Raw genomic sequence first — 12427 nt, forward strand, 5'->3', positions numbered from 1 at the left:
CCCTGACTTATCTTCTCTCTTCTATTTGCTTCTTCACCAGGACATTCAACTCAACATTGGTCATTCTTAATGGTACATCTTGGGATCCCTCTTCTTCTGACATCTTGTCTTCTCCTTCTATCCAAAGAACACTCCTACACTCTAATACCACTTGATGCATAAACCTACCCACACACCTAAGGATAAGCCCAAAAAAGGTTATACTTCTGACCCCTCAAATTATCACAAGGGTCCTACAAGGAAGGACTCAACACCTTGGGTGAAACTACTCACAAATTCACTAGGCATGGGCCTACTCAAGATGAGTAAATGCCTCAATACCTACCATAGACCACCCCATGAAATATTTATCCTAAGGGATTTGGAATTGGTTTATTTATGGCCATTTAAGACTGGTCCAAGCACTGGTTTTGGGTTTAGACTCCAATTCCTTATACCTCCTTTAGAAACCTAACCCCTAGGCTAGTAGCCCTGTTTGGCAATAACATTGATCTTAACTCCAAAATGTTCCACACACTCATACAAAAAAATTACAATTATAGATACCCTTTTGGTATTTACACCTATCCCCAAAATGGTTTTCTTAGATATGCAATTGCAGGGTCTGAACCCTTTAGAGACCAACAGGCCTAATGAGGGCAATTAGGCCTATTTTACAAAGAAACTACCAGTTCTTGAATTGAATTAGGAAAATAAACTTCATGAAAATATGGGGGATGGCAAGTAACCTCTAATTCCAGGGTTGCATGCCTAGAATCCACCTCTATAATTTTTTGTGATGACTGTCCTAAATTTGCCTAAGGTAGTCATATAGAGATGCCTACCTAGTTTTTCTTCTTTCTCCTCACAACCAAACCTTCCCTACAAAAAACCATGAAAAAATTAATTGAAATTGACCAATATTTCACTCCACCAAAGGAATTAACTTCTAGAGGAAGGAGATGCAAGATATGGACATTTTCAAGTAAAACCCTAGCCAAACCCTTACTTTCTGGGTAACAGTCAGAAAACTAGAGGGTTCTCACTACACAGACACAATCAAATTCCTAGAACACAACCAAAGCAAATCTATTTCATTCCTCCATCTACTCCATGAATGGTGTGAATCAATTCAATATGTACACACATGTAGAATCACTGCAAACTCAAAAATTTTGGGAAAACTTTAGTATTTTAGTGTTTTATTGCTTCACCACTTCAAACCACAACATCAACCACCTTGGGAATCATGTCCAAAAGTTTTATACAACTATCCAATGGTTTCCATCTAAATTTGGAGGAGTTTGGAGCCGTTGAAAGGCTTCCCCCAACTGCATTTTGAAAAGTTGCACTTTTGTACTCAAAAGTTGCACTTTCAAAATTTGCAATGTTGCACAAAATGTTGTCAAACTTTCTAAGATGGGGATCGACACACTTAGATCAACCAAACACCCCTAAAACATTTCAAAAACCTATCAAACACAAAACTAAACCTTCTACTACCCCTTATTGACCACATTGTCCCAATTGGCTTATCTAATTGCCTAATTGGTGACATGGGTTCACATGGTGGGGTTTATGAATATATGAAACCAACTTGCATAAACACAAGATAGTCTTAGACAACTATTAGGGTCCTAATCTTCATCCTTAGAGCCATGATTTACTTATTGATGAGGTGCACCTACACTAGCAATCCTAAAATGACAACCCACTACTGGACACCAACGTCAGAATAAAAATTGTGACTCGAGGTCTTAAACACCCATTGGAGTAGCTAACACAGGTGGTGTAACCAATTTATGCAAACCCGATAGAGAAAAATATCCCAATTAAACTTTATTGGGATAAATATCATGATGATATACTTGACACTTTGGACATCTATCAGCATATCCATCAATAGTCGACTTAACAACATTTTCCAAACCTGATAGAGAAAGATATCTCGATGACACTTTATTGGGATAACTATCTTGATGACAAGCTTAACACCTTTTATAATGGAGACACCTTATCAGGATAGCTATCTCAATGACAACATTGATAACCGATATGCCGTATCAGTATAGTTATCCCAATAGCAACATTAACAATTTTTTATTGAAATAACACTTTATCGTCTTAACTATCCCGATGACAACATAATGACTCAAAATTTGATAATTTTGAAATTATTTTCTGATCAATATCTCTTGCTTTGTACTTTCATTATTACCACTGTATCTATTTCTCCATCTCTCCCTTTTCATATCCTTATCTCTCTCCCTCTCTCCCTATCCATCTATCTTTCTATATCTCTCTAATTTTCCTCTATCCTATCTTTACATATCTCCCTATATTTATATCTCTCTCTAGTTCACTCACTCACATGCAATCCTTGTTTCTCAATCTCTAACTCTATCTCTTCCCTTATCTATCTCTTCCTCTCTCCTTATCTCTCTATTACTTGTCTCTATCACCTCCTTTATCTCTCACTCTTTTCCCCCACTCTATGACTTGTTATCATTCCAAAGTTATATATATCTCTATCTCTCCTTTCCATCCCTATCTCTCCCTCTTTCTATATCTATATCTCCCCCTCTCTTTATCATGCTCCCTGTTTCTATATCTATCTATGCCTCGCTCCTCTCCCTATGTCTCTCTCTCTCTCTTTCTATCTATTTACAAATATATATCTCCCTTTCTATCTATATTACTCCCCCTCTCCCTATCACTTCAACCTTTCTATAACTCTCTAATTATCTCTCCCCTCTATTTATCTCCTCCCTCTCAATGTATTTGTATTTAGATTTCTCTCTCTTCATCTATCTCACTCATACACACATGAAATCCTTGTTTCTCACTCCTCTCTCTCTCTCTCTCTACCTATATGTATCTCTCTCACCCTCTCTCTATAGATCTATCTATTACTTTTCTCTTTCATCTTCACTCTATCAGTTTCTCTCTCCCCCTCATCTACCTATCTCTTTTATTTCCAAACTCCTTCCCCCCTTTATCTTTCTCCATATCTCCCTATAACCACTTTGTCTATCTCTCCACATCTCTCCCTTCATTACTATATCCCTATATCCCTATCTATCTCTCTATTTGTACCTTTATATCTATTTGTCTGCCTATTTCTCTAAATTTATTTCTACTTGTATTTTTATCTCTCCCTTCTATTTGTGGACCTGTATCCCTCTCCCCCTCTTCATGTACTTTTAAAAATCTTAATATTTATTATTTTATCCCTCCCTCTATCCTTACCTCATTATCTCTCCATCTCTCTCTCCATCCATATACCTCTCCCTCTCTTTCTCCCTCTGTCTTTATATCACATCCCATTTGTATCTTTATATTTTAAATATTTCTCCCTCTTTCATTCTAGCCTTCTCCCTCCCTTCATTTATCTCTCTCTTCTCAACATATTTATTTACTTCTCTATCTCTATCTATGTACTTGTCTATCTTGATATCCCCTCTCTATCTATCCCACTTTATTTCCCTATCTCTCTCACCATATCTTTCTTTTTCTATCAAAAATATAACACGATCCTAATAAAAATGGATCTTGATTATCTTTCTAGTTTAGACATTTATTTCAGTCATGTTAGGATCCTTATAAGTGGATCGATATATGATTTGAAACTATTTCTTCTACATTGAGAGCTTTGTTTCACAAGCAATATCATTTGCTAAATGGCTACCAATTGACCTCATGTATTACATGAATGTATGCAAAAAGTAAAATAATATTTTTCTTATTAATCTTCCACACCTCTTCAACATATGCATTGCACACAAAGGTGTGATTGCTAGTTTTAATCATCTTTTTTGAAGTGGCTTTTTTATTATTTAATTCTATTTGTTTCACTACCCAAACAATTGCAATTTATAATGTTAAATTATATAAATGATTATATTAAGATATATGATGTATCTTATTATGTATTTTTTTTGTATAAGAATTAAAATTTTTGATGAATAATATAATGATCTAGATATTTAATAAAAGAAAAATTTAGAATTAGAAATTGCTATTAATATTATTTTTATAATTTAAATGTTCATCATTATATCTTGTTCTTGGAAGGTTAGAGTATTAATTTGGAAAGTGTGCTTATACATATTAGTTACTATGCGTAGACATCACACTCTTTAATGAGAAAAATAGTTAATAAAAATTTCACACCTCATTCCAACCAAAATATGGTACATATTTGTCCTACTTCTCCTAGCCAAAATTTACTTTTGACAATTAAGTTGAGTTTTATTTAAAAAACTAACTCCTTATCTTTTTCTTCATAATTTTAATAACTATAGTTTATTTTCTTATGTAGAATTAATCTTGAGTTAAATAACACAATCTATACAATGTATCATAAAATATGGTATAACAAAGATGACATAAGTTTATGATAAAAATAATATCTTCTAGTAAGGTAAAAGAAAATGATATAGACATAGTACGAGGCCTAGCAACAACTTGACAATATTAACATACAAGTGGTAGTACCAATAAAGACACATATAAAGCCTTTCAATTAACAATGTGACATATCTATAGGACACTAGTAGTTATATTTATTAATTTGGTCTTTGTAATAAACATGTATCTAATATACAACATTTTTTGAACCTTTGTAGTGATTTTTCCTAGCTTTTTAAATAGAACTTGTTGAACCTTTTCTAACAACTTCAGTTGTAAATGAAATAATGAAAGCCTAATTAACTTTATTTGAGTTTGTTCGAAGAATGATCAAAATACAAATGAGATTTAACAACTAAAAACTTTGGTTACATTAAAATAAAATAATTCAAACCTTCTAAAAATATAATGCATAAATATAGTTAAAAATCTTGATTTATGAAGGCGTGTTTAATCATGGTTTACCACCAACTTTTAAATAGTAATAATAAAAAATATTAACAAAAAGGAGTGATAACTTTCAACAATTATTTATGACCAAAGGATATAGCTATGAAGGAGAAGATTAATTGTTAGGTGTGATTTTTGAAGGGAAAAAACCAAATCTTATCCTTAAGAATTTTTGTATTTTTGTTAAATATATAGGGGATGGACCTTGAAATTGAGTCAATCATAGGCAATAGTAAATGGGGAGTCTTTAAGTGTAGAATTTTGCAGGTTGTGAGTAGAGCTTGGGGGACTACTAAAGTTTTGTAGATGGATTAATTTTGATCTAAATTCTTGTTGTCTTAGGTGATGATATTTTGTATCAATTGGTAATAAACAAAATCATACTATGTCAAAATGGAAAACATAAATATTAAATAAGTTCACATCAAGACATTAGAAATGATTATAACATATATTCTTATTTTATTTAAAATAATAGGGAATATATTTACAAAAGAGTAAGATGTGAATGAATAGATTCCTCTCTAGTTCTACATGTTGGCATCTATTGAAAAAATGATAAAATAGAGATTTTACTATTGTTAATATTTCTTTAAGAACCTTATTATTATATTTAAGAATATAACAATAACAGTTTTATTATATGGTCCAATATTTTAATTTGAATGCCTTTTCCTAGTCTAGTTAAATGGTTCTTTGTTAATTCATAGCTTATGGACATGCTCATGTCATATTATGTTTCTAGTTTAAGAGTAATCTAATTGACCCCATTAATATTAATCTATTGTCCTCTTCAGGAACATGGTTATCTTGTGTTCAAGGTGTCATCCTCTATGTTGTTCATATAGTCTTTGTCTTTGGGTTGAGCTTCAAAATATTATTCATGGTTATCTTTTTTGTTTTCCATTAGTATCTAGTTTGGAACTAATATTATTTTTCTTAATTATCAATTGAGAAGTAAACGATAAATAAGAGGCATAGAAATGACTTATCATCTCAATAGAATGATTGCTAGTATTGATATTTATATATATGTAGCCACTTGGTTAACAATATGATTGCAAGAAATTATCTCGTAGTCAAATTTATTTATTTAATATTTTTTATTCAACATGGATCCAATAGAAATGTTGTCAAACATAGCAATGATATCTTTCAATTTCTTAAATAGAGCTTCTTAATCCTCTCTAATATTTTTTACCTATGATTGAGATAATGGAACCTACTTTGGTGCATTGAGTTTGTTTGAATATTGTCTACAAAATGCACGAATGAGATTGATTATATGAAAACTAGGGTTATATTATAGAAAAATAATTCTACCCTCATATGGATTATTATATTATATTATACATCTTAGGCAACACACTTCACATTTTATAATTTAATTTAGTCTCATACTCCATTGTCTATACAACCCTTGTCCTCATATTGTGAAGAATGTTGTTGTTCCTATATAAAAATATGTTATGGACTAAATTATTTCTATTGTCTAATATTCAGATGACATCATTTCAATCATATTAGCAACTTCTTGTCTACTTATATTATATAATTTAATTTCAAACATATTTCACAAAATTCTTCCTCACATTGGACGAAAACATGATTTTTTGTCCATCTTGAGCTTGAAGAAACCACACCTTTCAAAAATAATTATAAAATTGGGTTATATTGTATTATTATATTTGGGCATCCTTCTTCTCAAGCTCTTTTATCTTTATATTAAATTAATCACATAACTTAATAATACAATCAATTTAATAGGATGTTAGTCTATAATAATCTACAATGTGAAATGGTTAAATTTGAAACTTCTATAGCCTCAATAAAATTAAGGAGTGGAAATTGATAAGGATAATTTTGAGACATTCAAGTTTATCCACCACATATATTGTTGGCAGTGGGCTAGCATCTCTCGTGGGGATTCACGACATGGTTTAACAGCCTCCTGTGGATTCTATAAGTCTAGTGGTTGTATTGGGCATTGACAGGTCGATCTTTTAGTGCAATGACCACCCTAGCTTGTAACAAGTGGTATCAGAGCTTGGTCATAGGTTCAAATCACGTAGGTTGCGGTGAGTGATGCTGGGAGGGTGATTGTTGGTAGTGGGCCAACATGTCTCATGGGGATTTGTGACATGGTTTAACAGCCTCTTGTGTTTTCTACAAGTCTAGTGGTTGTATTGGGCATTGGTAGGTCGATCTTTTGGTGCAACGACAACCCTAGCTTGTAACATATATATTTATTATTAGTTTGACCAAAATGAAGGTCTCAATCCATGATCAATGTGAATGGTATATGATTCATAGTGGATGGCTCTAACTAGAATTGTGATATGAAACTTATCATGGAATTAGTTTAACTATTTCCAAAATGTACAACCCATGAAGTTGTTTCTTTAACCATTGCATAGTATGTTAGACCCATTCTAAGGTGTCAATTTAAGTAAGATGTGTTATGTAGTATGAATTAATAGCCTCTTTAACCATTTACCATATCTATGTTTCTTTTGGAATTCAATACTTCTACCTTAAACCTAATTTTCTATGCTAATTTAATAATTTCCTTATGGTTCATCATTTTCAACGGCTTATATGTTTATATTATAACTAATTTTGGATGAAAAAAATTCACTTGGTTTGAGGCTTTTAAGGAGTATGATTTCTCTCAATTGGGTCTCAGTTAGTTTTTGTATTTTTGATTGTCTGGTTATGAAGATATGTGCCCATAATCCATAGGTGCTAGGATCAAAACTTGGCTCCAATGCTAGATATAACGTCTCACTAAGAAACCCCAAAAAAGATAATAGATCAAACCCAAGATAAAAAATAAAACTCTAAGATCCAAAACACCAAAAATAATCTTGAAAAAATGTATCAAAGGAAACACCTACTTCATCAAATATTAAAACTGAAAGCCACAAATACATAATCATTCCAGAATAGTATCATGACATTAAAAACATAGAGAAAACAAATCTTTCCATTGTAATTTATTATTTCAATTCATAAAATGAAATGGAATTAACTATCCAACTTGAAAATAGAAAAGAAAGGACAAAGAGAGAAGGAAGAATGATCTCTTGCAAGAGGGAACTCCTCATGTAGAAAAAATCTAGCCAATAAAGCACACATTCCAATCATGAAAATGTTGGACATTGTTGCTGCTAGGATATGTTGTTATCATTGATGTCAATATATTCCTGCTCCGATGATAGTAGATTGGTTCTTTGGGATTATGGTTTGGTGTATGGAGTATTTTTTGTATCACTACATTCTTCTGTATTGGTTTTGGTGATCTAGGAAGCTTAATTGATCATATCAGATGATCCAGTTTTGTGGTTTATTTATCTAATTAGTGCTTTGCAGAGTTTAGTATTTCCTCAGGTATATTTCAGTTTGATCAAATTTTGAGCTGAGATTTTGGGATATTGTTTGGGATGGTCTTGTGTATCTTCATTTTAGATGGTTCATTATTTGGTTCTCTACAAGTTACCTTTTCTTCGTGACAATTGCTGTTGTTTGTGTTCTTGAGTTTCAGATGTTGATCCATGAGGATTTGATAAGTGGTGTTGGTGCAACTGTTGCTGATGATTCAAAAATGTGTGCTGGTGTTTTCTAAGCATGTCATATTTGTCTTGACAATCCACATTGATTGTTGTGCATTCTCTTGGTGATTTTGTTGAACTATTGATGTTCTTTGTGTTATGTAGTTTTCCTGGTGGTGTAGTGTGTTGCGGTTGATCTTGGCGTGATTTCTAGTGGTGTTGCGTATTTAGAGATTTGGTTTAGGTCCATGCTATATAATGTAAATCATTGTATTTATCCAGTGGTTGATCTTTATATTGTGTGATATAATTTTGTAATTGTGATTTGAGGGTTTAGCTGACCTTGTTATCAAGGTTGATGAACTATATAAATAGTCACAATGTTGTCATTTAACTTAGGTATCAAGGTTTTGGACCATAATATCAATAGTATGTTGAACTCCTTGGTAGGGAAATTTATGGGTTTGCGCCCTAACATTGAAGTTGTCAAGGCCTTTGTTAAATGGAAATGGGCCCTTAAAGGAAATGTTGAAGTTTCGGCACTATCCAAAGGTCTTCTATCTTTTTCCTTTTCCTGTGAAGAAGATAAGGTTAAGATCTTGTGCGGGAGCCCCTGGATGGTAGGAAAGACAACTCTAGTTCTTAGAAAATGGCATCCGAAACTAAAAATGAATGATTCTCTCCTAGCCCAAGTTCCAATTTGGATAAAGCTTCTAGGATTGCCTCTTGAATATTGGGCAGAAAGTATCTTTTCTGGAATTGCAAGCTCTTTTGGTGAGATGTTCTCTATAGACCCAGTCACTGCTTCAAAAATAAGATTAACCCATGCAAGGTTTTGTGTTGGAGTAGCCCCTGACGCAGATATGCCAGAATAGATAGACCTAGTTTCAAAACTAGGAACCTGGAAACAACATATCAAATATGAAACTATTCCTTTCGCGTGCTTCCACTGTAAAAAAGTAGGTCATTGGGCAAAATCCTACCCAAACAAGCAAAAGGTGGAACCCAAGTAGCTTAAACCTCAGATTGAAAGTCAAAACTTGCTAGAGAAACAGGTGTGGCAAGTTAAAAACACAAAAAATAAGGAAGAAAATTCCAATCATGTTTTTCCTTTGTGGGAATAGAAGGAAGCCTCAAATTCTATCTTCAGTCCCACAAGACAAGAAGCAGAGAGAAATGAAACAACCAAAGCTAGTCCCATAAGAACAACCCAAGAAAGGAAATGAAATATCGGAATGATCCTCCAAATGAGATAGTTGAAGTGGTTGATGACATGTATGAAAGCAAGGCAGTGGAAGCAAGGGATTACTAACCTGAGGAAGGAGAGATCCCTGATCCCTAAGTTGAAAGGACTGACTCTTCTCTAGCCATACCAAGTTTTGAAATTCAAGAAGCCCAAAAATGTGCAATTTTGGGTATGAATCTTTCAGATTCAGATCAGAATTCAAGAACAGTGAACAATGTTTCAACTGACTCCAGAACTCCTAAATGGGGTAATGAAGAAGAAATTTCCAAAATCCTCATCAACCCGGAAGTGGCCCCTGTGATAGAAATGGAATGGAAGCAACCAAAATATAGGAACAAGAAAGCAGCAACTCCCTCGACATCTCTAATAAGGAAATCTAGCAGAATAGCTCAAGTTGATGTGGGATACATTTCCTCTTCCCCAGGATGGCCCTCTAACCACAAAGTTAGAGAGAAGGAGGCTAGCAAAAAAATAGCAGATGGAACTCAAAAAACTCTCAAGGAGCTGGGAATTGGTAAGTAGCTATGAAGATAATTTCTTGGAACATAAGGGGACTAAACAATCCCCATAAACATGATATTATTAGGAATATTATAAGAGATAGCAATCCTAACATTTTTCTTATTCAAGAAACTAAAATGAGTAGAGAAAAAGTTGAATCTTTGAAGTTATTCAAAAATGGTAATGTTAGTGGGGGCAGTTCTGAGGGTGCTTCTAGAGGCATTGCTACCATCTGGAATCTTAACACTGTTAAAGGTCAAGTCATTTTTCAAGAAAGTAATTTTTCTTGTATCAAATTTGAGCACCTAAAAGATGGTTCTTCTTGGGTTCTTACAAACATTTATGCTCCTAATACCTTAAAGGCTAGAAACTATTTTTGGAAGAAGATCAGTCAGGCTAGGGACAACTTCAAAAATCTCAGTTGGATGGTTATGGGAGACTTTAATACACCTTTGAAAGAGGAGGAAAAATTTGGAGGTAGTCCTCCTTAGCTAGAAAGTAGGATGGCCCTCATGGATTTTATTAACTCCCAAACTCTTAATGACTTGGAGATTCAGGGTTGCAATTACACTTGGACCAACAGGCGAAATGGTAATGACCTTATCCAAGTGCGTCTTGACAGAACTCTCATTTCTGATGACTGGTATAGTTAGTACTTCTGTTCTTTGTCTGCCCATATTTGGGTTGGATCCGATCATTTTCCAATCACCTTCAATTTTGAATTGATCAATAGAAGGAGAAACTGTCCCTTTAGATTTGAAAAAATGTGGACCCTTCACCCTGACATTAAAAGAAATATTCAGAAATGGAGTATCCAAGTTGAGGGAATGACTATGTTCAAAGTTGTTAAAAAGCTCAAAAGTGTGAAGGACAACATTCGACTCTAGAATAAAACCAGTTTTGGGAATATATTTGAGGATAAGAGTAAAATTCAGGAAAACCTTAAAGAAATACAAGACTAGATCTAGAAGGATGGTTTCAGTACTGTGTCTATTGCTGATGAAAACGAGATCCTTAAGAAATACCATGAAATTATTGCCAAAGAGGAAATGTTCTAGAAGTAGAGATCGAGATGCATTTGGCTCAAGGGGACAAGAATACAAGATTCTTCCATATGTCGACTATCAAGCATAAAGCAGTCAATAGAATGAACAAGCTAGTTGTGGAAAGTGGGGAGCTAGTCAAGGAGGATGAAATAAGGAATGAAGCTAAGAGGTACTTCTCAAACCTCCTAAAAAGGGATCACAGTCTGGATGTTGAAGCCCAACCCTCTTTTCTTTAGAACATTCCTTGTCTCATTGATGCTCAAAATAATGCCTTCCTCTCTTCCATTCCCACTATCTCAGAAATTAAAAATGTCATTTTCTCCTTTGATGGTAATAAAGCACCTAGACCTGATGGTTTCCCAATGTTCTTTTTTCAAGATTTTTGGGATATTATTGGTACTAATGTAGCCAATGGGGTTAAGGAATTCTTTGGGGCTAGAAAACTCTTGAAAGAAATCAATGGTACTTTTATTGCTCTCATCCCCAAGATTCAAGGTGCTGACTCTTTGGACAAATTTAGACCTATTAGCCTCTGCAACTCCTTTTATAAGATTATTTCTAAGGTCCTGACTACTAGAGTTTTGTCTATCCTTCCTACCTTAATTAAACACCAGCAAAATGGGTTTGTTCCTGGAAGACAAATTCTTGATTCCATTATTACAGTTCATGAGAACATCCACTCTCTTGTTAGAGCTAAGAAGCAGGGCCTCATCCTTAAGCTTGACCACTCCAAAGCCTATGATAGGGTTGACTAGTCTCTTCTTTAGAAAGCTCTCACTTCTTTTGGGTTTTCCCCTAGAGTTGTGGATCTTTTCTCCCAGCTTACTACCTCTGTGTCTTTTGTTGTTCTTGTCAATGGCTCTCCTTCAACATTTTTCCAAGCCTCGAGAGGTCTTAGGCAAGGAGATCCTATCTCCCCCATCCTTTTCATTATTGTGGCAGAATGCTTTGGTTAGACCATGGAAAATTTGGTGCAGCAAGGGTCCTTTAAGGGCCTCCAACCTTCTTCTACTGACCTTATTTGTTCCCACTAGCAGTTTGTTGATGACACAATTATCATGGGAGAATCAAGTATCTTAGAAGCTAAAGTACTGAAGAGTACCCTGTGTAAATTTGCCTCTACTATGGGGTAGCTTATTAATTGGACCAAAAGTGATGTCTTCTTCATTAATACTCCATAAAGAAGACAACAGAGGATCAACAGAATTCTGAAGTGTAAGATTGCTAACCTTCCTGCTACATAC

This window comes from Cryptomeria japonica, chromosome 7 (genome assembly GCF_030272615.1).
Source record: "Cryptomeria japonica chromosome 7, Sugi_1.0, whole genome shotgun sequence".
Classification (NCBI taxonomy): Eukaryota; Viridiplantae; Streptophyta; class Pinopsida; order Cupressales; family Cupressaceae; genus Cryptomeria; species Cryptomeria japonica.